The sequence below is a fragment of the Phocoena sinus genome, chromosome 8 (genome assembly GCF_008692025.1).
Source record: "Phocoena sinus isolate mPhoSin1 chromosome 8, mPhoSin1.pri, whole genome shotgun sequence".
Taxonomy (NCBI): Eukaryota; Metazoa; Chordata; class Mammalia; order Artiodactyla; family Phocoenidae; genus Phocoena; species Phocoena sinus.
Genome location: NC_045770.1, coordinates 4881516 through 4907486, shown reverse-complemented (window position 1 = coordinate 4907486; position 25971 = coordinate 4881516). Strand labels below are relative to the sequence as shown.

The 25971-nt window shown below is 38.9% G+C and overlaps 1 protein-coding gene and 1 pseudogene across 2 annotated transcripts in view; both read right to left on the bottom strand.

Annotated features, from left to right (window-relative positions):
• ARHGAP32 (Rho GTPase activating protein 32) overlaps positions 1 to 25971 on the bottom strand; it is a 271983-nt gene that overhangs the window by 223585 nt on the left and 22427 nt on the right. The gene's annotated exons all lie outside the window — the stretch shown is intronic.
• On the bottom strand, positions 502 to 16518 carry LOC116757666 (annotated as a pseudogene).

The window sequence follows — 25971 nt, the reverse complement described above, 5'->3', positions numbered from 1 at the left end:
AATGCTAGGCTTTAGACATTAATTTCTCCTTTTATACAGTACTTTAAAATCCGAAAAATTCAAGAAAAGGATTACATGTCATGTATTTTTTCAAATAAAAAAGGAAAACTTAGTGAATAAATTTTAGTCATACTAACAGTGTCCCTTTGAGGTAGAATGCCAAAAGGACTTTTGATCAAATCACAGCCTAACTGAAACCTTTGCATCAGAAACTAACTTCTCCTAAATTCTCTCTAAAGTTAACTGTGGAGAATATTAGGTTTGACATATTAACAAGAGCCTTCCAAGATAATATACAGTGGACAAGAATGTGAATCCTACAACTGCTGCCTTCATGTACACTGAAAGCATGTAATTCTCCTATAATAGACATCCAAGATCCATTTTCAAAGTTTTTAGCATTCTATTATGAAAAGCGCAGCCATGCTAACTTCAGTACCCAAACCATAATCCGACACCTACAAAACAAAAATAGAATTAGTGGCAGTTTATTGCCTTATACAAATTTGACCAACATGGCAACCATGCCAAAGGAATTAAAACATTTTCAGGACATATGTACAGACTGTACATCTCAAAAACAATTAAACAATAAAATGCAAGAATAATCTGTGCATCATGTATCAAACTCAACAGTTGGGTGAAAACATCAATGCAATAAATGGGATTACAAAGGCACTTCCCTACACAAAAGAGGAAATGAAAATGCAGCCTACAGGGAGCTTGAAGAATGTGTAACTACTGCACCATCTCAACTTGGGAGGAAAAAAAAAAGCAGATTTAATCCAACATTTATAGGATTCAATGTGATCCACTTTTACCAAAGATTTTCACACACTCTCCTCTTTGCTTTGATGCTGTCTTGGCTCTCTGGTTCTGTACTTTGGCTCCTTCGGTGATCACGTTTGTCAGACTGGTCCTTACTATCACTGTGATCTCGTTTGTGGGAACGTTCTTTGCTTCTGCTACGCTTCCTAGATTTTTCTTTGCTGGGGCTATGTTCCCGTTTTCTTGATTTTTCAACACTGTCAGTTCTTCCTTGACTGTCACTTCTACTCCGTTTGATTTTTCTTTACTTTCATTTTTATGTTTACTTGATTTCTCTTTGCTACTGATTCTACTTCGTTTCCCCACATTTCTACTTCTACTCCAATGCTTTCTTTCTTGGAATCTTTTTTGTCATCTCTATGCCGCCTATCAGCTTTGTCTTCTTTATATTTCTTTTCTTCTACCTCACCGCTACTTCTCCGTTCCTTGGACCGCTCTCTTGACCTCTCCTTTTCACAGTCATTACCTCTTTCCTTATCACAGTCACGATCTCATCTTCTACCTCTCTCATTTTCTTTCTCTCTTTCCCGATCCCTGTCCCTTCTATCCCCTTTCTTATCACAACTTCGACTACGGCTTCTATGTCTTTCCCTACTCCTGCTGTGCCTGCCTTCCAGCCCCCGATCAATATTTCGGGATCTTCGCCTTTCTTTTTCCCTTTCTTTGGCTTCACGCTCTGGTCGCCGGCGTTCTTTCTCTCTTTCTAATTCTCGGTCAAAACTAGAAGACCCATGGCCCTCCCGATGATGGTTTCTACTTCTGGATCTTCTTGGGGACCTCCATGGACTCAGTGATCTCCTTGGAGGCCCTGAACGCCTGCATTCAACATGTCTGTCTATTTCCTCAGCGCTTTCCTTTCCATCTTTCTTGTTTTTTCTTGGCCGCGTTTTAATCTGTTGATCAATATTCTTCTGACCTGGAACCGGAATTGGTTGTGCCAAGTAAATAAATAAATAAATATACTAAAAAACAGTTACAGAGCTTCAAAAATATTGATCCTAAATATGTTTTAATCTCTAAAAGCAGAAATTATGTCACTTTCTCATGTTCATAACTTCTAATACTATATTATTTTTTTTTATTTTTCTTTAACATCTTTATTGGAATCTAATTGCTTTACAATGGTGTGTTAGTTTCTGCTGTATAACAAAGTGAATCAGCTATACATATACATATATCCCCATATCTACTCCCTCTTGCATCTCTCTTCCACCCTCCCTATCTAATATTATTTTAAATAACGCATTAATTCAAAATATACCTGCTTTTTAAAATAAAAAGCGTAAAACAAACTGACTGGATTTCATGACAACTGGATAGATTTAAAATATGTTAGTTAATACTGTCGAATAGCTTTGGAAAATTAGAAACATCACAACTATCAAAATACAAAAACATATGCACTCACAGCACCCCATGCATATACTATTATATAATATTATCTACCATTTATTACGTACAAACTATATGATACAAATACCTTCTTAATTCATACATCAACCCTGTATGGTAGCTAGATAATTTTATACCCATTTTACTCATTAGGTAAACAGGCTCAAGAAAGGTTAAAAAATTTGTGCAAAATTATAATACTAGTAAGAAAGAATTCAAATTTAAGTATGACTTACATTAGTTTTATACACTAAGGCATGCTGGGTTTCCTAATGATCCCAAAGAGCGTTCTGGTGTTTGCAACGTTTGTTTTTCACTTAGCCGTTCATTCATCCCTTTATTTATTTTTTTTTTATAAGTTTATGCATTTTATTATCTTTGGCTGCGCTGGGTCTTCGTTACTGCGCACAGCCTTTCTGTAGTTGCAGCGAGCAGGGGCTACTCTTCGTTGTGGTGTGCAGAGTTCTCATTGCGGGGGCTTCTCCTGTCGCAGAGCATTGGCTCTAGGCACGCAGGCTTCAGTAGTTGTGGCACGTGGGCTCAGTAGTTGTGGCTTGCGGGCTCTAGAGCACAGGCTCAGTAGTTGTGGCGCACAGGCTTAGTTGCTCCATGGCATGTGGGATCTTCCCGGACCAGGGCTCGGACCCGTGTCCCCTGCACTGGCAGGCGGATTCTTAACCACTGCCCCACCAGGGAAGTCCCTCACTTTAAATGGAATTTAAATAGCCATTTAAATTCAACATAGTTCTCTGATATTTGGAACTGAGAGTTTGAAACTTTGTCAAAAAGATCTAGAGCTGAAATTCACTTTAAGATTAAAAACTTCTACATACTATAAGACCTAAAAAATTGTATGTCTGAAAAGAATCACACACGATGAAGACCACACTGTTAACCAGAGAGTTACAAAATCAGTCAGCTACTAAATAACTTGTAAGAATCAAACAATTTTTGTCAGCCCTCAAGTTTAGCATAGACAATGTCATAAGAAAGATAATTTACAGCTAGAGGGAAAGAAACTTCTAAAGACTATATCCTCTATACCACCAAGTATGATCTTAAACAAAAGCTGCGTGGATATCCTATTATAATCCTATGGTTCCCTAGTTGTTCCTTTTCTTAAATATTTCATATTTTCATTTTGCCTGCTCCAGTACATAGCTGATAATAAGTAAATGTTGATGAAAATAGTAAATTTCAGATTTAAAGAAATATAAATCCCCTTTTGCTTATAAATCATTCATCCATTAAACAAATATTTACTGGCCATTTTACTAAGTCCTAGCTGGTAGGAATACTCCAAAAAACAAAATCCCTGCTCTCTTGGAGTTTATATCCTAATGGGGAAGACAAATGTTCTTAAAAGATGTATTTGCTGGGTAGTGATAAGTGCATAAAGCCTGTTAAAGGGAACGGAGAACGCCTGCTTTACAGTAGGTAACCAGAGAAGCCTCCGTGAGGAGGTGACCTGTGAACAGAGACCTGAATAAACTGAGTGAATTACGTGGGTACCTGTGGAAAGCCCATCTGGGCAGGGGGATCCACAAGTGCAAAGACCCTGGGGCAAGAGCAGCTTGATGGCTAGGGTGTGCAATAGAGTATCGGTGGAGCGACAGGAGAAAGGGCCTCAGAAATAGGGACAGACCTTGCAGGGCTTTCCAAGCAATAGAGTATCTATCAGTGGAGCGACAGGAGAAAGGGCTTCAGAAATAGGGCCAGACCTTGCAGGGCTTTCCAAGTTGTACTAAGAACACCTGAAATAGGAATCTACTGAGGTTTCTGTGAAAGAGGAATATGGCCTTGCTTATATTATAGAGGTTTAACCCAGCTGCCATATAAAGACTAGTACTGAGCTGGACACAAATCAAACAAGGAGACCAGTTTAGGGCTGTTGCCTTGGTCTAGTCAAGGAGGTAATGGTGATTTTGAGCTAGGGTGGGAGCAATGGAGGAAGTGAGAAATGCCCCAAGCCAAGATCCATTTTGAGGGTAGGGACAACAGAGTTTGCTGATACAGTGGGTATGAGCTGGAGAAAAAGCAGAGTCGCATTTGACCCCGAAGACTTTGATGTTTCAAGGTAACTTTCAATTTTCTCAATCACAGTTCTGACTAATCCTAACTCTTCCCATAAGCTTAGGTAAAATCAATTCACCCTTAATCTCTCATCTTAAGGCCAAACAATCACGGAATTTATTCACAGTCCCTTTGAGGACACAGAGCACCTTTATGTTAAAGGATTCTTCCTTCTAACTTTTATACCCTCTCAGGAATAACTCCTAACAACAAAGCCAAGTAATGGAGCCTTTGCCCTTTCGTGTCCTTTCTTTTCCACCCTCTTCTCATTTCTCATGACCCAGTAAGAAAAAAAGCTGCACAGTGAGGAAGCACTGAGTGAAAACTTCAGCGATGGTCTTTCTTCAGTCAATGACTTCCCAGGCAGCTGGGTTTACTAATCATCTCCTGTTCCGCCAACACCACGTACCTACAAAAGTCACTAACCCGTGCGTTCATGCAGGCTTAAGGTCACTCTGATACAAAGACAGGCGAGATTTAATATAACCAGCTGCCTTTTCAGAGAACTTATTTTAAACACATGCACACATATAGCTAACAAACACAATTAAGACTTTTCAATAGTGCAATAAAATGTTATCTCCATAATTTTTAAAAGCCCCAGCATATTATACTACCTTGTTGGTTAGTACAGACTGACTTTCCTCTTTCCTGTGTGTTCTTTCTACCTCTAGCTTTTGCCCTTTTCCAAAATCATAGTCTTCTGTAGCAAATATTTTTTGTGAGCATTTACTGTGTTAACCCCTGTAGTAAGCACTCCACTGCATAATGTCATTTATGCCTCACGACAGCTCTCTAAGTACTATCATTACCACCACTTTACAGATGAGTAAACCCATGATTGATCAGATTACCAAGAGTGACAGAGCCAGGAGGTGTCCCTGTACTGAAGGCTCCACAGTTCATGCTCCTACCTACCATTAATTATCTCTTAGTCCCTCTAGGAAACCTTCCTAAAATACAAATTGAATGATATCAGTTCCTGCTCAAATAAAATACCTCCAAGTGTTTTCAAATGCCTACAAAATAGAGTACAAACTCCTTAGCACATCAGCCTTAACATCATCTCCAATTAATCCTCCTCATTCCCCACATTACTGCCAACACACACTACTGGCCATTTTCCAAATATGTTCCATACTATTCCACCTGTGTTGTTCTCACATTAATCCATCAAACCAGGCTCAGCCTGTTGACACCAAGCCATCTCTCTAAAATCCAACTCAAATGCCACTCTTCCTGAAATTTTTTTCCCAAAAACTTACAAGACATACACAATTTTTTTTAAAATAGATTTTTCCCTCTTGGAGACTCCACAGCATTTTGTAGTTTTTCAGGCAACAATCATTCTGCCTTGTTCGTACAAATTTCTTCTCTCACCTCTCAGACTATATAAATTCCAGGGCAGGGACTGTTTTTTGTAATCTTCATTTCCTACATATCACCTGCACATAAAATGTTTGTAGAATTAATTCTGGGCATAAAACTTAAGTTTTTAAAGATGCAGGTCCCACTTGCCAGTTATACTGATTGAGATTACTATCTTAAGATATGACTTTCAGATTACCAACCCCATCAAATATCAATACCTAAACCAAGTTGTTTAATTCTTGTAGGCACATTCTCCCCATTTATAGCTAGTCAACAATATCAAACTCTTCCCTACTCAGAAGGGAGCATATAACAGCATGATACAAGTGGAAATAACTGGACACCATTAAGTTCATAAAATATTTCTTTACAGATTTTAATTTTACATTTTCTATATATGAATAATATATTCTTGAAAATATATCTATGCGATATACCTTAAAGACAGGAATTGCAATAGTAGCAATCTAGCTTTTATAATATTAATAATACAAATTAACCCTGAAATACCACTTAAATTCACTAAGTGCTACCAGAAGTAACTGTTTTTAATGATGTGACAGAAAAAAGTTTTTCTTAGTATAATTTAAATGCCTCCTTTAAAGAGCAGCAAAGAATGTGCAGTCATCTTTAATCTACCATACCACAGCTCTACTTGGAACCCTGAGGCCAACTAGTTCCACCATGTGTCACATTCCTGTCACCTCCCTTGATCACTGCCCCTCAAGGCAAGCTCTTGCAACACACCAAGAGTGTACCTCCTCCCAGCTCTATACAGGGCTACAGCTGTAGGAACTCCATATCACAAACAAACAACTGAGAGATTTGGACTGTTAAAGACAGTCATGGTATGAAATAAAATACACTGTTCAATAAATAGTAATTTCCAAAATTATTTCTAACTACCTACAAATATGCGTAAAAAGAAGTCTAGACTGATCTTCCTGAATATTAATGAGTTACTTTTGAGTAGTAAGATTTTGGATATACCCTCCATACCACCAGGTTTTTTATAATGGGCATATATAATTTTTTTAAGGAATAAAGTGACTCTTTTAAAATGAAGAGTATTCAGCTCCAGACCCACCCCTACTAAGAGCACACACAAACCCACATTCTCCCATGACAGTTTCATTCACTTCAGGCTTTATCTACCACTTCTGTAGACATGATTACAAATCTATATTCTTAACATCTCTGGCCACCCCTATTCCCTACTCCCCAAGTCCCAGTTCCCCATTGTTAACTGCTTCCTAAAAGGAATCAACTGAGTTTTCCACTGGCAATGCAAACGAAATAAATCATATATAAAATCCCACTTGTCCACATACACTAGCACACCCTCTTTATTTCCCAATGTGCATTAGGAACAAGAAGTGCAGTAAGTCCCCAAGTCACTCAAGTTTAAAACCTAAAAGTTGTCTTTAACTTGGACCTCTCTCCCTTACCCCACATACAAAATTATCAAGCCTGCCATGCCACCTCTGTAAGCATTTGACATCTAATATTTCATTCCTACAAACACCACACTAGTTTCAGTCTTCATCATCTACGTTCTGAAACACCACTAACAATCACAGGTCAAGCAATAAATATGATAAAGTTTACTATCCTCAATACAAAACATAACACACCGCACAGGAGTGAACCACAAATATTTTTTGATGGAAGGAAGGAAGGAAGGAGGGAGGGGAGGGGAAGGGAGGGGAGAGGAAGGGAGGGGAAGGGAAGGGAAGGGAGGGAAGGGAGGGGAGGGGAGGGGAGGGGGAGGGGAGGGAGAGGGAAGGAGATGGGAGGGGAGGGGAGGAGATGGGAGGGGAGGGGAGGGGAGGGGAGGAGATGGGAGGGGAGGGGAGGGGAGGAAAAAATAGTCTTCCCACTTCCCATTTCTTCTTCCTCCAGCAAATCATTCTGCAGTTATTCAATCTTCCTAAAACATAGCTCTAATCAGGTCACAAAAGCCATCACTTAGCAATGTCACATGAATAAAATAAAAACTCAACTTGGCATTCAAACCATTCCAACATGGGGACTCTTCCTCTCTCCTCTGCTTTATTACTCCAAATTCTATTCCACTACACACATAGATGATCTATTTTCCAATCTCTGTCTTTGCTCATGTACCCCATGAAATACCATCTCATAGTTTTACTTCTCAAAATCCTATTTATCCTTCAAAGCTCAGTGAAAATGTCACTTCTCCATCGCAACAAAGCCAAAGCAATCTGCAATCTTCCTTGTATTAGAGCACTCACAGTACTTTGTAACTTTCTTGTGTCACTTAACACATACTGATCTGTAATTAAAATATTTATAAATATATTACATTCACCACCAGATGAACTTTAAGTTTCCTGTAAACAAGAACCACAACTTTTATTTACTTATCTCTCATTCACCCAACATAATGCCTAGCATAATGACATAAAGGACTCCAAGAAATGAGAGAACTACTCATCAATAATAATAAAACACAACAGCAGTAGCAGCTAAATTTGCGTGCTTTATATATGCCAGATACTACTTTAATATACATATAATTTCATTTATTTCTCACAACAACTTGAGAAAGGTACTGTTTTATCTCCATTTTACAGAAAAGAAAACTGAGGCAGAGAGATAATTAACTTACTTGAGGTTTAACACTATAATATTCTTCAATTGGATAAATAATTCTACAATTAACATCTTTCTATGTATAGCTAGTGCCTTACTTTGGACTACTTCATCAGATTCTAAAAATTATAACACTGAGTCAAAACTATACACGTTTTGATGGTTCTTATACTTTTAAATGCTTTCTAAAAGGATTAACCATTTTATAAACCCCCAACAATGTATGAGGATAACAATTTTACTGCCTCCTTGTCAGCCCAGTATGTCACTATCATTTTCCCACTGTCTTAGTTCAAACTGGCAAAGCATGACATGCATAATTCTTATGTTAAACAACAGTACTCTTAAGGCTCATGACGAGTGTTTCGGGATAGTTATTGCTATTGTCATAAACGATGTTTTAAGAGATACTCTGCCTGAATAATTTTCTGGGACTTATCTCATAGTATTTACACAGACAAAAGGGAATCGAGCTCTGAACCTATTCAAATATTCTTTAAACCTCTGATAATATTCTGTTCATTCATGTATTCAACAGAACTTTACTGACAGCTCACCAGGATCAGGTATGATACTAGTCCCTGGTCAAATCAATAAAATACAATCCCTACCTTCAAAAGGATCACAGTTCTTTAAACATCAAAGTCAACTTGAGCTTGGGTGAGTTGGTTCATGAATCAGAAACTGACTTAAAGAGGGGTCGCTCTCAAGTCAGTTTTAGAACTGATTCCAACTGGAAGTATTTCAATTTCACACAGAGTTCAAGATGGCAGAGTAGAAGGACGTGCTCTCACTCCCTCTTGTGAGAGCACAGGAATCATGACTAACTGCTGAACAATCATCGACAGGAAGACACTGGAACTCACCAAAAGAGATACCCCACATCCAGAGACAAAGGAGTAGCCACAATGAGATGGGAGGAGGGGCGCAATCACAATAAAATCAAATCCCATCGCTGCTGGGTGGGTGACTCACAAACTGGAGAACACTCATACCACAGAAGTCCATCCACTGGAGTGAAGGTTCTGAGCCCCACGTCAGGCTTCCCAACCTGGGGGTCTGGAACAGAGGAGGAATTCCAAGAGAATCAGACTTTGAAGGCTAGCAGGATTTGACTGCAAGACTTCGAGAGAACTGGGGGAAACAGAGACTCCATTCTTGGAGGGCACACACAAAGTAGTGTGCTCATCGGGACCCAGGGGAAGGAGCAGTGACCCCATACGAGACTGAACCAGACAAACCTGCTAGTGTTGGAAGGGTCTCCTGCAGAGGCAGGGGTGGCTGTGAGGACAAGGACACTGGCAGCAGAAGTTCTGGAAAGTACTCCTTGGCATGAGCCCTACCAGAGTCCGCCATTAGCTCCACCAAAGAGCCCGGCTAGGCTCCAGTGTTGGGTCGCCTCAGGCCAAATAACCAACAGGGAGGGACCCAGCCCCACCCATCAACAGTCAAGTGGATTAAAGTTTTACTGAGCTCTACCCACCAGAAAACAACCAGCTCTACCCACCACCAGTCCCTCCCATCAGGAAACTTGCACAAGCCTCTTAGACAGCCTATCCGCCAGAGGGCAGACGGCAGAAGCAAGAAGAACTACAATCCTGCAGGCTGTGGAACAAAAACTACATTCACAGAAAGATAGACAAGATGAAAGGGCAGAGGGCTATGTACCAGATGCAGGAAAAAGATAAAACCCCAGAAAAACAACTAAATAAAGTGGAGACAGGCAACCTTCCAGAAAAAGAAATCAGAATAATGATAATGAAGATGATGCAGGACCTCGGAAAAAGAATGGAGGCAAAGATAGAGAAGATGCAAGAAATGTTTAACAAAGACCTAGAAGAATTAAAGAACAAACAAACAGAGATGAACAATACAATAACTGAAATGAAAACTACACTAGAAGGAATCAATAGCAGAATAACTGAGGCAGAAGAACAGATAAGTGACCTGGAAGATGGAATGGTGGAATTCACTGCTGCAGAACAGAATAAAGAAAAAAGAATGAAAAGAAATGAAGACAGCCTAAGAGACCTCTGGAAAAATATTAAACGCAACAACACTCACATTATAGGGGTCCCAGAAGGAGAAAAGAGAGAGAAAGGACCCAAGAAAATATTTTAAGAGATTATAGTCAAAAACTTCCCTAACATGGGAAAGGAAATAGCCACGCAAGTCCAGGATGCGCAGCAAGTCGCATACAGGATAAACCCAAGGAGAAACACGCCGAGACACATAGTAATCAAATTGGTAAAAATTAAAGACAAAGAAAAATAATTGAAAGCAGCAAGGGAAAAACGACAAATAACATACAAGGGAACTCCCATAAGGTTAACAACTGATTTCTCAGCAGAAACTCTACAAGCCAGAAGGGAGTGGCATGATATACTTAAAGTGAATAAAGGGAAGAACCTACAAGCAAGATTACTCTACCCTGCAAGGATCTCATTCAGATTCGATGGAGAAATCAAAAGCTTTACAGACAAGCAAAAGCTAAGAGAATTCAGCACCACCAAACCAGCTATACAACAAATGCTAAAGGAACTTCTCTTAGTGGGAAACACAAGAGAAGAAAAGGACCTACAAAAACAAACCCAGGGCTTCCCTGGTGGCGCAGTGGTTGAGAGTCCGCCTGCCAATGCAGGGGACACGGGTTCGTGCCCCGGTCCAGGAAGATCCCACATGCCGCGGAGCGGCTGCACCCGTGAGCCATGGCCACTGAGCCTGCGCGTCCAGAGCCTGTTGCTCCACAACAGAAGAGGCCACAACAGTGAGAGGCCCGCGTACCGCAAGAAAAAAAAAACCCGAAACAATTAAGAAAATGGCCATAGGAACATACATATCGATAATTACCTTAAACATGAAGGGATTAAATGCTCCAACCAAAAGACACAGGCTTGCTGAATAGATACAAAAAAAAGACCCATATATATGCTGTCTACAAGAGACCCACTTCAGACCTAGGGACACATACAGACTGAAAGTGAGGGGACGGAAAAAGATATTCCGTGCAAATGGAAATCAAGAAAGCTGGAGTAGCAATACTCATACAGATAAAATAAACTTTAAAATAAAGAATGTTACAAGAGACAAGGAATGACACTACATAATGATCAAGGGATTAATCCAAGAAGAAGACTTAACAATTATAAATATATATACACCCAACATAGAAGCACCTCAATACATAAAGAAACTGCTAACAGCTATAAAACATGAAATCGACAGTAACACAATAATAGTGGGGGACTTTAACACCTCATTTACACCAATGGACAGATCATCAAATTAATAAGGAAACACAAGTTTTAAATGATACACTAGACCAGTGAGATTTAATTGATATTTATACGACATTCCATCCAAAAACAGCAGATTACACTTTCTTCTCAAGTGTGCACGGAACATTCTCCAGGATAGATCACATCTTGGGTCACAAAATCAAGCGTCAGTAAATTTAAGAAAAGTGAAATCATATCAAGCATCTCTTCTGACCACAACACTATGAGATTAGAAATGAATTACAGGGAAAAAAAACATAAGAAACACAAACACATGGAGGCTAAACAATATGTTACTAAACAACCAAGAGTTCACTCTAGAAATCAAAGAGGAAATCAAAAAATACGTAGAGACAAATGACAATGAACACACGACAATCCAAAACCTATGGGATGCAGCAAAAGCAGTTCTAAGAGGGAAATTTAGAGCAATACAAGCCTACCTCAAGAAACAAGAAAAATCTCAAATAAACAATCTAAACTTACACCTAAAGGAACTAGAGAAGGAAGAACAAACAAAACCCAAAGTTAGCAGAAGGAAAGAAATCATAAAAAGCAGAGCAGAAATAAATGAAACAGAAACAATGAAAACAACAGCAAAGATCTATACAATTAAAAACTGGTGCTTTGAGAAGATAAACAAAATTGATAAACCATTAGCCAGACTCATCAAGAAAAAGAGGGAGAGGACTCAAATCAATAAAATTAGAAATGGAAAAGGAGAAGTTACAACAGACACCACAGAAATACAAAGCATCCTAAGAGAGTACTACAAGCAACTCTATGCCAATAAAATGGACAACCTGGAAGAAACAAACAAATTCTTAGAAAGGTATAACCTTCCAAGACTGAACCAGGAAGAAACAGAATATATGAACACGCCAATCACAAGTAATGAAATTGAAACTGTGATTAAAAATCTTCCAACAAACAAAAGTCCAGGACCAGATGGCTTCAAAGGTGAATTGTATCAAACATTTAGAGAAGAGCTAACACCATCCTTCTCAAACTCTTCCAAAAAATTGCAGAGGAAGGAACACTCCCAAACTCATTCTATGAGGCCACCATCACCCTGATACCAAAACCAGACAAAGATACTACACAAAAAGAAAATTACAGGGCTTCCCTGGTGGCGCAGTGGTTGAGAGTCCGCCTGCCAATGCGGGGGACACAGGTTCGTGCCCCGGTCCGGGAATATTCCACATGCCGCGGAGCGGCTGGGCCCATGAGCCATGGCCGCTGAGCCTGCAAGTCCAGAGCCTGTGCTCCGCAACAGGCGAGGCCACAACAGTGAGAGGCCCACATACTATCAAAAAGAAAAAAAAAGAATAAAGAAAATTACAGACCAATATAACTGATGAATACAGATGCAAAAATCCTGAAGAAAATACTAGCAAACGGAATCCAACAACACATTAAAACATCATGATGAAGTGGGATTTATTCCAGGGATGCAAGGATTCTTCAGTGTACGCAGATCAATCAATGTGATACACCATATTAACAAACTGAAGAATAAAAACCATATGATCATCTCAATAGATGCAGAAAAAGTTTTTGACAAAATTCAACACCTATTTATGATAAAAACTCTCCAGAAAGTGGGCATAGAGGAAACCTACCTCAACATAATAAAGGCCATATACAACAAACCCACAGCAAACATCATTCTCAATGGTGAAAAACTGAAAGCATTTCCTCTAAGATCAGGAACAAGACAAGGATGTCCACTCTAGCCACTATTATTCAATGAAGTTTTGGAAGTCCTAGCCATGGCAATCAGAGAAGAAAAAGAAATAAGAGGAATACAAATTGGAAAAGAAGAAGTAAAACTGTCACTGCAGATGACATGATACTATACATAAAGAATCCTGGGCTTCCCTGGTGGCACAGTGGTTAAGAGTCCGCCTGCCGATGCAGGGGACACGGGTTCGTGCCCCGGTCCGGGAAGATCCCACATGCCGCAGAGAGCTGGGCCCGTGAGCCGTGGCCGCTGAGCCTGCGCGTCTGGAGCCTGTACTCCACAGCGGGAGAGGCCACAGCAGTGAGAGGCCCGCGTACCGTAAAAAAAAAAAAAAACAGAATCCTAAAGATGCCACCAGAAAACTACTAGAGCTAATCAACGAATTTGGTAAAGTTGCAGGATACAAAATTAATGCACAGAAATCTCTTGCATTCCTATACACTAATGATGAAAAATCTGAAAAAGAAATTAAGGGAACTCTCCCATTTACCACTGCAACAAAAAGAATAAAATACCTAGGAATAAACCTACCTAAGGAGGTAAAAGACCTGTACTCAGAAAACTATAAGAAGACACTGATGAAAGAAATTAAAGATGATATCAACAGATGGAGTGATATACCATGTTCCTGAATTGGAAGAATCAATATTGTGAAAATGACTATACTACCCAAAGCAATCTACAGATGCAATGCTATCGCTATCAAATTACCAATGGCATTTTTTACGGAACTAGAACAAAAAATCTTAAAATTTGTATGGAGACACAAAAGACCCCGAATAGCCAAAGCAGTCTTGAGGGAAAAAAAATGGAGCTGGAAGAATCAGACTCCCAGACTTCAGACTGTACTACAAAGCTACAGTAACCAAGACAATATGGTACTGGCACAAAAACAGAAACATAGATCAATGGAACAGGATAGAAAGCCCAGAGATAAACCCACACACCTGTGGTCAACTAATCTATGACAAAGGAGGCAAGGATATACAATAGAGAAAAGACAGTCTCTTCAGTAAGTGGTACTGGGAAAACTGGACAGCTACATGTAAAAGAATGAAATTAGAACCCTCCCTAACACCATACACAAAAATAAACTCAAAATGGATTAGAGACCTAAATGTAAGACCAGACACTATAAAACTCTTACAGAAAAACATAGGAAGAACACTCTCTGACATAAATCACAGCAAGATCCTTTCTGAGACACCTCCTAGAGTAATGGAAATAAAAACAAAAATAAACAAATGGGACCTAATGAAACTTCAAAGCTTTTGCACAGCAAAGGAAACCATAAACAAGACGAAAAGACAACCCTCAGAATGGGAGAAAATATTTTCAAACAAATCAACGGACAAAGGATTAATCTCCAAAATACATAAACAGCTCATGCAGCTCAATATTAAAAAAAAAAAAAATCCCAATCCAAAAATGGGCAGAAGACCTAAATAGACATTTCTCCAAAGAAGACATACAAATGGCCAAGAAGCACATGAAAAGATGTTCAACATCACTAATTATTAGAGAAATGCAAATCAAAACTACAATGAGGTATCAGCTCACACCAGTTAGAATGGGTATCAATAGAAAATCTACAAACAACAAATACTCAAGAGGGTGTGGAGAAAAGGGAAGCCTCTTGCACTGTTGGTGGGAATGTAAATTGATACAGCCACTATGGAGAACAGTATGGAGGTTTCTTAAAAAACTAAAAATAGAATTACCATATGATCCAGCAATCACACTACTGGGCATATACCCAGAGAAAACCATAACTCAAGAAGACACATGCACCCCAATGTTCACTGCAGCACTATTTACAATAGTCAGTTCATGGAAGCAACCTAAGTGTCCATCAACAGACTAATGGATAAAGAAGATATGGTACATATATACAATGGAATGTTACTCAGCCATGAAAAAGAATGAAATTGGGTCATTTGTAGAGACGTGGATGGATCTAGAGACTGTCATACAGAGTGAAGTAAGTCAGAAAGAGATAAACAAATAACGTATATTAACGCATGTATGTGGAACCTAGAAAAATGGTACAGATGAACCAGTTTGCAGGGCAGAAGTAGAGACACAGATGTAAAGAACAAATGTATGGACACCAAGAGGGGGAAAGTGGCGTGGGGTGGAGGTGGGGGTGGAATGAATTGGGAGATTGGGATTGACATGTATACACTGAGATGTGTACAAAACTGATGACTAATAAGAACCTGCTGTATAAAAAAATAAAAATTAAAAATAAAAAGGTTAAAATGCTAAAAAAGAAAAAAAATACTGTTATCACTATTACTCGTTTCTCCACATACTTCTAAAATCCTGGCTGAATCTTCCCTCTCCTCCTTTTCTTGTGCTCCACACCCCAAACAATACGCTGATGACTCAGGCTACAGTGACCTATGACCCCAAGGTTCCTTCTGCTCTATCTGTGCTTAGACACACCCTCGTGTACTTCTGTACTGTGTGCCTACTATGTATCACCTGCTGTGCAAGACACAGTGTACAGTGAGTAAAGCTGACATGGTCTCTGCCCTCCTGGAGCCTGGAGTCCACTGCCTCTCTCACAGTCATTTAGCCAAGCAAGAGAATAGGGAAACACAATGCCGCTCAGATTACCTCTTACAACAAATGCTGTAGTGCAAGGATGACAATAATACACTAAATTAGATAAGGAAAATAATAGGATGCCATTAAGATAAGGGACAAAGTCAAAAGAGAACCATTCTGAAATTCATTTAAAACAACAAAAAATTTCCTAGAAAACCTATAATAAGTCAAACAACTACAAGGTTAAAAATATAGACACTACTGAGACAAAAAAAAAACACTGACCACTGACCAATCTACAAGGTAAAAAATCGGATACGGGTATGAAAGAACAACATATTCCAACATATTTTTTTAGCTTTTTAGAAAAAAGATCATATAGAATAAAGGAAAATATGTATATCAGGGTGGAAATGAACTCAGAGGGCTTAATTTTAAGGGATTTCATACATTTATAAAAAGCACTGAATTGGCATTAATATTGAAATTTTTATTACTAGTAGATACTCAAGAAAAGAGGTGCTCATGCCAAACCGTAAGTGCAGGCTCCCAGCTGAGAGCCTGCTGCTGACTCAGAGTCACACGAGCAGAGTGGTTTCCCAAAGCACACTCATTTTCTACCACACGAAAATCTATCCCAAACTGTTTTTCACTATGTGGCATTCTTGAAGGGTTGTGACTCAAGAGAAAGACTATAAGAAACATAGCCAGCTATACATGGTATCAAATGTATTCCTTTGAGAAATATGACTAAATAAGGAAACAAATGAACTAACAGGAACACTTGATACCTATCCAAACCTCTCAGCCCTTCAAAGAAATTGTTTCCTTTTTTTGTATTGAAGTATAATTGATTTATAGTATTATATTAGTTTCAGGTGTACAGCATCATGGTTCAGTATTTTTATAGATTATACTCCACCTAGTTATTATAAAATAATGGCTATATTTCCCTGTGCTGTACAATCTATCCTTGCTGCTCATCTATTTTATACACAGTAGTTTGTACCTCTTAATCCCATAACCCTATCTTGCCCCTCCCCTTTTCCCTCTCCCCACCAGTAACCACTAATTTGTCTTCTATACCTGTGAGTCTGTTTGTTTTGTTATAGACATTTATTTTTTAGATTCCACACATAAGTGATAACATATAGTATCTGTCTTCCTCTGTCTGACTTATTTCACTAAGCATAATACTCTCTAGGTCCATCTGAGTTGCTGCAAATGGCAGAATTTTATTGTTTTTTATGGCTGAGTAGTATTCCATTGTATATACATTCCACAGCTTCTTTATCCATTCATCATCTGTTTATGGACACTTGGGTTGCCTCCGTACCTTGACTATTATACATAACGCTGTTGTGAACACTGGGGTGCATGTATATTTTTGAATTTGTGTTTTTAAAAATTGCTTCCTTGTATGAAAACATCAGATGCAGCATTACCAGAGACAGCAATGTTTGTGCTTCTCAAGTCCAATGTATTTAGGACGAGACCCTACTTTGCCACCTCACCAGCTGATATCAATCAATCTTCCTCTTTAAGCTTGTGATACCTCCTCTGTAAAACAGGGAAAAGCAGATGTCTGTATTTTCTATTGTATGTCTAACAAACGTGTAAGAAGAATACAATTATTAACTGCTCTGAGAATTTTATGTTGATGTCTATTTTCCCTAATTATCTTATGTCACTGAAATATAGCCTCTGAAATTAAGGTATCTCATTTTACATATTAATTTCCTAATACAAGACTTATCCTGAAATCCTAATTTTATTTCTTAATATTGACAGCTATGATGAATAAAAACAGCAATTTGGGCTTCCCTGGTGGCACAGTGGTTGAGAGTCCACCTGCCGATTCAGGGGACACGGGTTCGTGCACCGGTCCGGGAAGATCCCACATGCCGTGGAGCGGCTGGGCCCGTGAGCCATGGCCGCTGAGCCTACGCGTCGAAGCCTGTGCTCCGCAACGGGAGAGGCCACAGCAGTGAAAGGCCCGTGTACCGCAAAAACAAAACAAACAAACAAACAAAAAAACACAGCAATTTATCTATAACAAAGCTTTAAAAAAACTATTCAGGTTGAACCTGTGGAGAATTTTCTAAACTATACTTAGACAACAATGTTACTGCTGACTAACAACTGGTTCATACAGAACAGTGAGGATTGATACCCACCTCTTCCTATCATCAGAAGTGAAATACCATAGTTCTTTGTTTTGCTCTAAGGAATATTCTCACTTTGTATACCGTAGCAGGATTATTTCTGAAACTATCACACTGTAAGCTCTTCAACTGTCTAGTTATTGAATACATTGTGTTTTTGTTAATAGCTTTATGGTATTTTCCATCTCTTTTGAAGAGTTTATTATGTCATTAATGAGAAAAAAACAAGAAGGAAGGAAATTAAGGTTCATTAAGCACCAAATGCGTGCCAGACACTATAAAAATTAACCTACATATGTCATACCTAATTTATTCTTCAAAAAATCCTGTGAGAAAAGTAAAACAGCTCCCCCTGCCCCAGCCCCAAGGTCACAAGGCTCTAGAATGCTACAACCAGGATCTGAATAACAGCAATCCTTACTCCAGACCACACTATTACCTGTGATTCAGCTTTTTAAAAAATCTTACTGCTTTTTCAGATTATAAAAATAATACCTGTTCACTGCCAAAATTCTGCGAACTATAAAAAAAATACAAAGAATATTAAGAACTATCTGAACTCCTACCATGCTTATATCTTAGTGAATTTTTTCCTTTATAAAATAGAAAAGTTGCAGGGTTTTTTTTTATTATTACGTTAAATTACAAATTAATATATAGATACACTCTCATTGTTAAAAGTCAAGTAGGAGTCAAAGTAAGCCCTTTATTATCTCCAGTTCCAGTCATTATTAACAGTTTTACTAAAAAGACTTTTCTTTATGCCTGTACATGCTTATATACAAATTAAAAATGGTTCATTGAGTGTATTTTCATAAACATCTTATTTTCTGTGCATGTGTGTGTATTATTCTATACCTTGCTTTTCTGCATCTTATGTGGCTTGATGATCTTTCCAGACCTTTTATATACAGAGCTGACTCATGCTTTTTAATTAATTTTTTTTTTTCCACTGCGTTGGATCTTCGTTGCTGTGCGCAGGCTTTCTCTAGTTGCGGCGAGCACGGGCTACTCTTCGTTGCAGTGCACAGGCTTCTCATTGCAGTGGCTTCTCTTGTTGCGGAGCACGGGCTCTAGGCGCGCAGGCTTCAGTAGCTGTGGCACACAGGCTCAGTAGTTGCGGCTCGTGGGCTCTAGAGCGCAGGCTCTGTAGTTGTGGCACACGGGCTTAGTTGCTCTGCAGCATGTGGGATCTTCCCAGACCAGGGCTTGAACCCATGTCCCCTGCATTGGCAGGTGGATTCTTAACCACTACGCCACCAGGGAAGTCCCCTGACTCATGCTTTTAAATGCTAGCTTTTGTTTGATAGAGCTCAACTTCTTACAGAGTTCTTCATACCTTTTTCACTTTTATATCATGATTTTCCCTTGTTATTAAATAGTCTTAAGTAATAAAGTTTATAATGGCTAAGTAACATTCTTCTATATGGATATATCATAACTATATTTTGTTGGACATTATGATTTACCAAATTTTCATCATTAGATATAATACTACAATGAGTATCTTTGGTTAAATCTTTAAGATCCTCGAAATGGAATTACTAGGTCAAAGGTAACACTTCAAGGCTCTTGATACATATTCCTACATTGCCCTTCAGAAAAATCACACCATTTAACACACCCACAGCAGTGTATGAATTCCATTACATTATTTTTGCCTTTTAAAGAATTATTTATTCAAGGAACAGATGTTTAAAAATTACACTGGGGGGCTTCCCTGGTGGCGCAGTGGTTAGGAGTCTGCCTGCCGATGCAGGGGACACAGGTTCGTGCCCCAGTCCGGGAAGATCCCACATGCCGCGGAGCGGCTGGGCCCGTGAGCCATGGGCGCTGAGCCTGCGCGTCCGGAGCCCGTGCTCCGCAACGGGAGAGGCCACAGCGGTGAGAGGCCCGCGTACCGCAAAACAAAAACAAAAACAAAATTACACTGGGGACTTCCCTGGTGGCTCAGTGGTTAAGAATTTGCCTGCCGATGCAGGGGACACGGGTTCAAGCCCTGGTTCGGGAAGATCCCACATCCCGCGGAGCAACTAAGCCCATGAGCCACAACTACTGAGCCTGCGCTCTAGAGCCCGCAAGCCACAAATACTGAAGCCCATGAGCCTAAAGCCCATGCTCCGCAACAAAGAGAAGCCACCGCAATGAGAAGCCTGCGCACCGCAACGAAGAGTAGCCCCTGCTCGCCGCAGCTAGAGAAAGCCTGCGCTTAGCAACGAAGACCCAACACAGCCAAAAATAAATAAATAAATAAGTGTAAAAAAAAAAAAAAAAATTACACCGAATGCTATAAAATCCATCTTCGAATTTGGCTTAGATCCAAAAAATACCTTATAATTTGAACCAGCAAGTTGTGATTTCTTAGATATTGGTTAAGAGAATTCTAAACCAGTAGACAATAAGTAGACTGGTCCTATCTTGATGAGGCACCACTAATTAACTCCCAAGGTGATGGTGATAAGATAATGAAGTTAACAGACACTGTTACTTTTATCTGGTTTACAGACTCTCCTTTTCTCAAGCTTTTCTCCCTTAATGAAATATGATGTACTCCAATAACCCTGACTGTAGAATATAATACTGTCAAATGAATCATTTTTCCACCAGCCTACATCACAACATCTTGAAACAGTTTCAATAAGAGGAAAATGTGCCTTTGAATGTAAAAAACACATGGCAGAAAACAGTAAACTTTTAAAAGTAAGTGGACTATATGAATGCATGTAAATGTATTCATAAAAACACAGAAAACATCTAATTTGCTTAAGCTCAATGTTTAAATGCAACTATACTTTAAAATTATATTTGACAGGAACTTACTGAATGAAACACATCAACAATATATTAATTACACATATTTATAACTAAAATATTATGGAAGAAATAGAGCAAAAAATACGGAGGGTTGAAGACAACAACAAAGGACATTTACCTCAAACATGCCAGTGTGATTACATGCCTCACCCTTGTATTATCTCCACCACAGAAAAGGGAGATAATTTATAGTTTAGAAGTTCTAAACTGACATTACCTTTACAACTACAGTACACTTTTATCTTCTCTAACACCTTTACCATCACTTACACTAATTGGTCTACTTCCAGCTTAACAGCTTTACTCTCAACTGTAGTCATGTCTAATCTTTGATTATCAATGGAGGAAAACAACAAACTCCCCTAGGATATACTGTCACCAAACTGGTTAAGAGGCAACAATGGTCAGCTAATTAGTAGACGGTGCCTGTGCATTTTCAGGATGCTGTCTATGCTAATACACTGCTTTCCATTAACAGTTTAACTGGCAACTTCTCTCCTCGACAGGGGATTCCAACTCATCAAAGATGTTTGCTGAACTGGGCAAAATATTGATCACCATTGCAAATTAGTTATTCTTCTTAACCAAACAAACACAGTAGAGTCAGTCAAATACTCCAGGAAAACAATAGGAACAAGCTCTTAGATACAGATGGCAGAACAGGTCTTCCAAATCCAACTGTGTAAGAGAAACAAGGTTCAAGTGTATCTGTGCCTGAATTAAAGTAAGGATATACCACCAGTAAGTAATATAACTGACTTTGCCAGCATGCCTAGAGGTAAATGACTATCAGGTCTGAAAGAACTGCAGTCTTTCTTGGAGGCTGTCTCCTTGATGTAATGATGCTGCCATCAGTTAAAACATCAAAGCTTTGTAAATGCTACTCCCTCTACACAGCATGCTTTAGCCTCTCGCTAGGCCAAACTCTAAGCCCAACCAGGGAAAAGCACCTAGGGAAACTCCTGAATACCCATAGGGGCATCTCAGTAAAATTATTCTGGCTCCAAAATGAAGGAAGAATGAGCTGGAATGGAAAAGTTTCAGGTAGAGAAAGCAGTAAGGAGGCTGCTGCAGTAACTGAAAGAGAATATCAGATGTAGCAGTGGAGGTGGCAAGAGGCAGACAAACCTGACATTGGTTTAAAAGGTGTAAAAGTAGAACTACATAGATAAATCAAATCCAGGTGTGCTTTGCGGGAAGGAACTGGAGAGCCAGAGGGTAAGTTAAGAAGGAGGATCTTAGGAAGACAACAAGGAAAGGAAGGGGCACCAAACCTACATACCTCTGAAAAAGACTGGTCCTAATCTTGCCCTCCTCCTCCTGGACACCTAGGGAGTGGCCACCTAAATTCTGTCAGATAGGGATCCATCCCTCTCCCTGTTCATTACCTCACTTTGCTTCTTAAACAGGAACTTGTGATATATGGAGACAGATCTTATCTATGAATAAGGACATACTCTTGATACCAAATATGGCCACAGTCTATGGATAGGTAACTATACACATTCTCATTATTTCCCAATCCAAGCAAAAAGAGCAGTAGATAAGGAAACGTGATACATAAAGAACGTGCAGTGCACGTTAATTTTGAGTGCCTGTTTCCAGGAGCGCTCAGAAACAGAGCCTTAATATTTTCAGACAGAATATGGTCTGCACAGAGTGCCAACGGCTAAATCCAGCTACGTTACACACTATTAACTAGTTACATGTTGAGGAAAAATAGTCCACAATATGTAAAAGTCTGATACTAATCTACTGTTCTAGAAACTTTATCCTTAACTGGAGCAGAAGGCCTGAAAACTCACAGGGCAATCAAAAATCACTTACTCATAAAAACAGAGTAGATTGGTGGTTGCCAGGGGCTGGGGGGTAGAGGAAATGGGGAGATGTTACTCAAACAGTACAAACTTCCAGTTATAAGATGAGTTAGTTCTGAGGATCTAATGTGCAGCATGCTGACTCCAGTCAACAGTACCGCACTCTACACTTGCAAGTTGCTAAGAGAGTAGATCTTAAATATTCTAACCATAACAACAACAACAAACATGTAATTTTGAGAGGTAAAGGATGTGCTAACTAACCTTACGTGGTAAACATTTTGCAATGTATATGTGCGTCAAATCATCACATTAAACTTACACAATATTATGTGTCAATTATATCTCAATAAAGCTGGAAAAAAATTATTTCTTGTTACCAGTAGGCAAACACACCACATTATAACCCAGAGTTATACAACTCTAGCGGGAAACTTCTGTGACGGCAGGTAACACACCTATTTTGCTCATCTTTGTATTGCCAGAGCTTACAAAGTATTTGGAAATCAATATGCACTCAGTAAGTACCTGTTCAAAAATGCTGCCACCGAGATCTTTAGGCAAAAATCTGTATCAGACCTGCTAACACAGGTGAACTGCCTACCACATGGTTGTACAAATGGGCTGCTGCCAGGGATCTGAGCAGATTTGGGTTGGTTAGTTATTCTAACTCAGGAAGGATATAATTATGCAAGTTTTAACTATTCAAGCTTAATTATATTAAAATTACATTATAAATGAAATGGTATATTCTTTATTTGTAATTAAAAGCAAGTAGGTGGGGTTAGAGCCTTAGGTGCCTAACTCACATTCAGTTCAATTCCAACTTCTGAAGCAAACATGAACCCTTGTAACTCACCATTTATTAATCGAGAGAGGAATTAAAAACTCATGCAGCACACATGTATACAGATCTCTGATCGTCTGGCCCCCGAGTTTAAAAACTAGAAAGAAAGTTCTCCAAAGGTACTGTAATAATTCATATATTTTCAATTTCCCAAGACAGTCTCAATCTTAAATACAGTTGGACCTTGAACAATGCAAGGGTTAATCAGCATATAATTTATAGGCGCCTCCCACCTCCGCATCCGCAGATTCAACCAATCACAGACCATGTAGTGATGTAGTATTTACTACTGGAAAATATCCACATGTAAGTGGACACACACAGTTCACACCTGCACTGTTCAAGAGTCAACTCTGAGGTACCATACATGATGACGTGTGTCATATGGGAATGTGGAATGCACAGTCACTGTCACCAGGAGGCCCCTACTTCCCTGACTCCTTCCCATTCTCCAACCCCCAAAGAAAGTAAGTTATGAATGACTCATTTTGAAGAAAAATAACTAATATTTTAGTTTAAAAACTTATGATTTCCCCCAATTGATTCAACATGAAATGGAAGGGGAAAAGAAGGCAGGATACTGAGGAGAAATTTCTTCCAACTGTGACAATATCACATTGTGACTAACAAAGATTACTGCCTTTAAATGTCAGGCACAGATGATTCAGTCTTCCAGATGGATTCGTCTTATTTTTATTTTACTATTCCTGTTTCATCTTTTTGCTTCAAAAATCCCAAACACAGTATCTACAGAGTTGGTCATAATAAACAAAACAGCTGATTACTTACAAATGAGAAAATTAAGCCTCAGTGCAATTAAATATACACATTTGAACTAAATATTGGATTACTGCACACAGCAGTGATTTATGCTAAAAGCGAGCACTGAGTTTAAATGTGATGAATAATTTAATTCATCACATTTTCTGTTTACTCAATAAACAGAAAAGAAATTGTTTTCTGTTTACTCAATAAATCTGAAAATCCACTAAGAGGTTAGAGGTCCTAACTGGGTCCTCTTGACAGCTAAGTAGATTAAGCCAGTATTTTAGTCAGCTGGTTGAGGGATGTGTATGGTAGAGGGTAGAAGGCATACAGAATGAATATTAACTCCGTATAACCGGTTGACAATCACCAGTTAGCTAAGGCCATCTTAAAGAAGGACAAAGATGGTAAAGAACTTAACACTAACAGTTAACAAAACCCATTATAAAGCTATAATAATTAAAACAGTATGCTACTTGCACAAGGGTAGAAAAACTGACTGATGGAACAGAATAGAATCATGTCCAGAAACAAGCCACACATCTGGTTACCTGATTTAAGACAAACCTAACACTGTAGTGGAGGAGAAAGGATAATCTTTTTAACAAATGGTGCTGACTCCACTACATAACCATATGGAGAAAAATGTTTTGTGACCCCCTTCCTCATATCTAGACAAAAGTCAATTCTAGATGGAGGGAAGAGCTACATATAAGAGGTAAAATAATGAAGTTTTTCAGAAGAAAATATAGATCATCATCTTTGTGACGCTGGAGTAGGCAAAGATATTTTTTAACATTACCCAAAAAGCACTAACCATAAAAGAAAATCTGATAAATTGCATTATATAAAGACCTATTCCTCAAAAGACAATTAAAGAGTGAAAGAGCAAATCACAGAATAGGAAAAGGTATTCACAATACAAATATCTGACAAAGGACTAGTATCCAGAATATAAAAAGGACTCCCACAAACAGTAAGAAAAGACCTACAACTCAATAGAACATGGGCAAAAGACAAACAGGCACTTCACAAAATACACACCCACCAGAACTGACTAGGTTAAAAGCAATGACAAATCAAGTGCAGATGAGAAGGCAGAGGAGCTAAAACTCTCAAGCACTGATACCCTATGATCCAGCAATTCCATTCCAAAGTACATACCCAACAGAATATTTACATATGTTTACCAAAAGAATGTTCTTAGCAGCAGTATTCATAAAGTCAAGACTGGAAACACTCCAAATGCCCACCAACAGTTGATGAGATAAATAAGCTGGGATATAGTCACACAATGGATGCTACACAGCAATGAGAATGAATGACCTATAATTATATGTAACAATATGGACAACTCTCACAGAAATGCTGAGCAAAAGAAGCCAGACACAAAAGAGTACATTCTGTATGATTCCATGTATATACAATACAAATACAGGCAAAAACTAACGTATGCTGTTAGAAGGATACTGATAATCCACGAGGGCAATAGAGGAACTTCTTTGTTTCTTGATCAAGATGCTGGTTACACAGATATGTTCAGTTTGTGAAAAGTCATAAGGCTGTAAATGTATGATCTGTGTACCTTCCCTGTATGTACATTACACCTGAATAAGTTGTTTTTTTTTTTAAAGGGAAACGGTCTCCACAGTCAACCTTGGTATGGAGGGAGATCAGGTCATCAGTCAGATTCCTGACTGTGGTATAA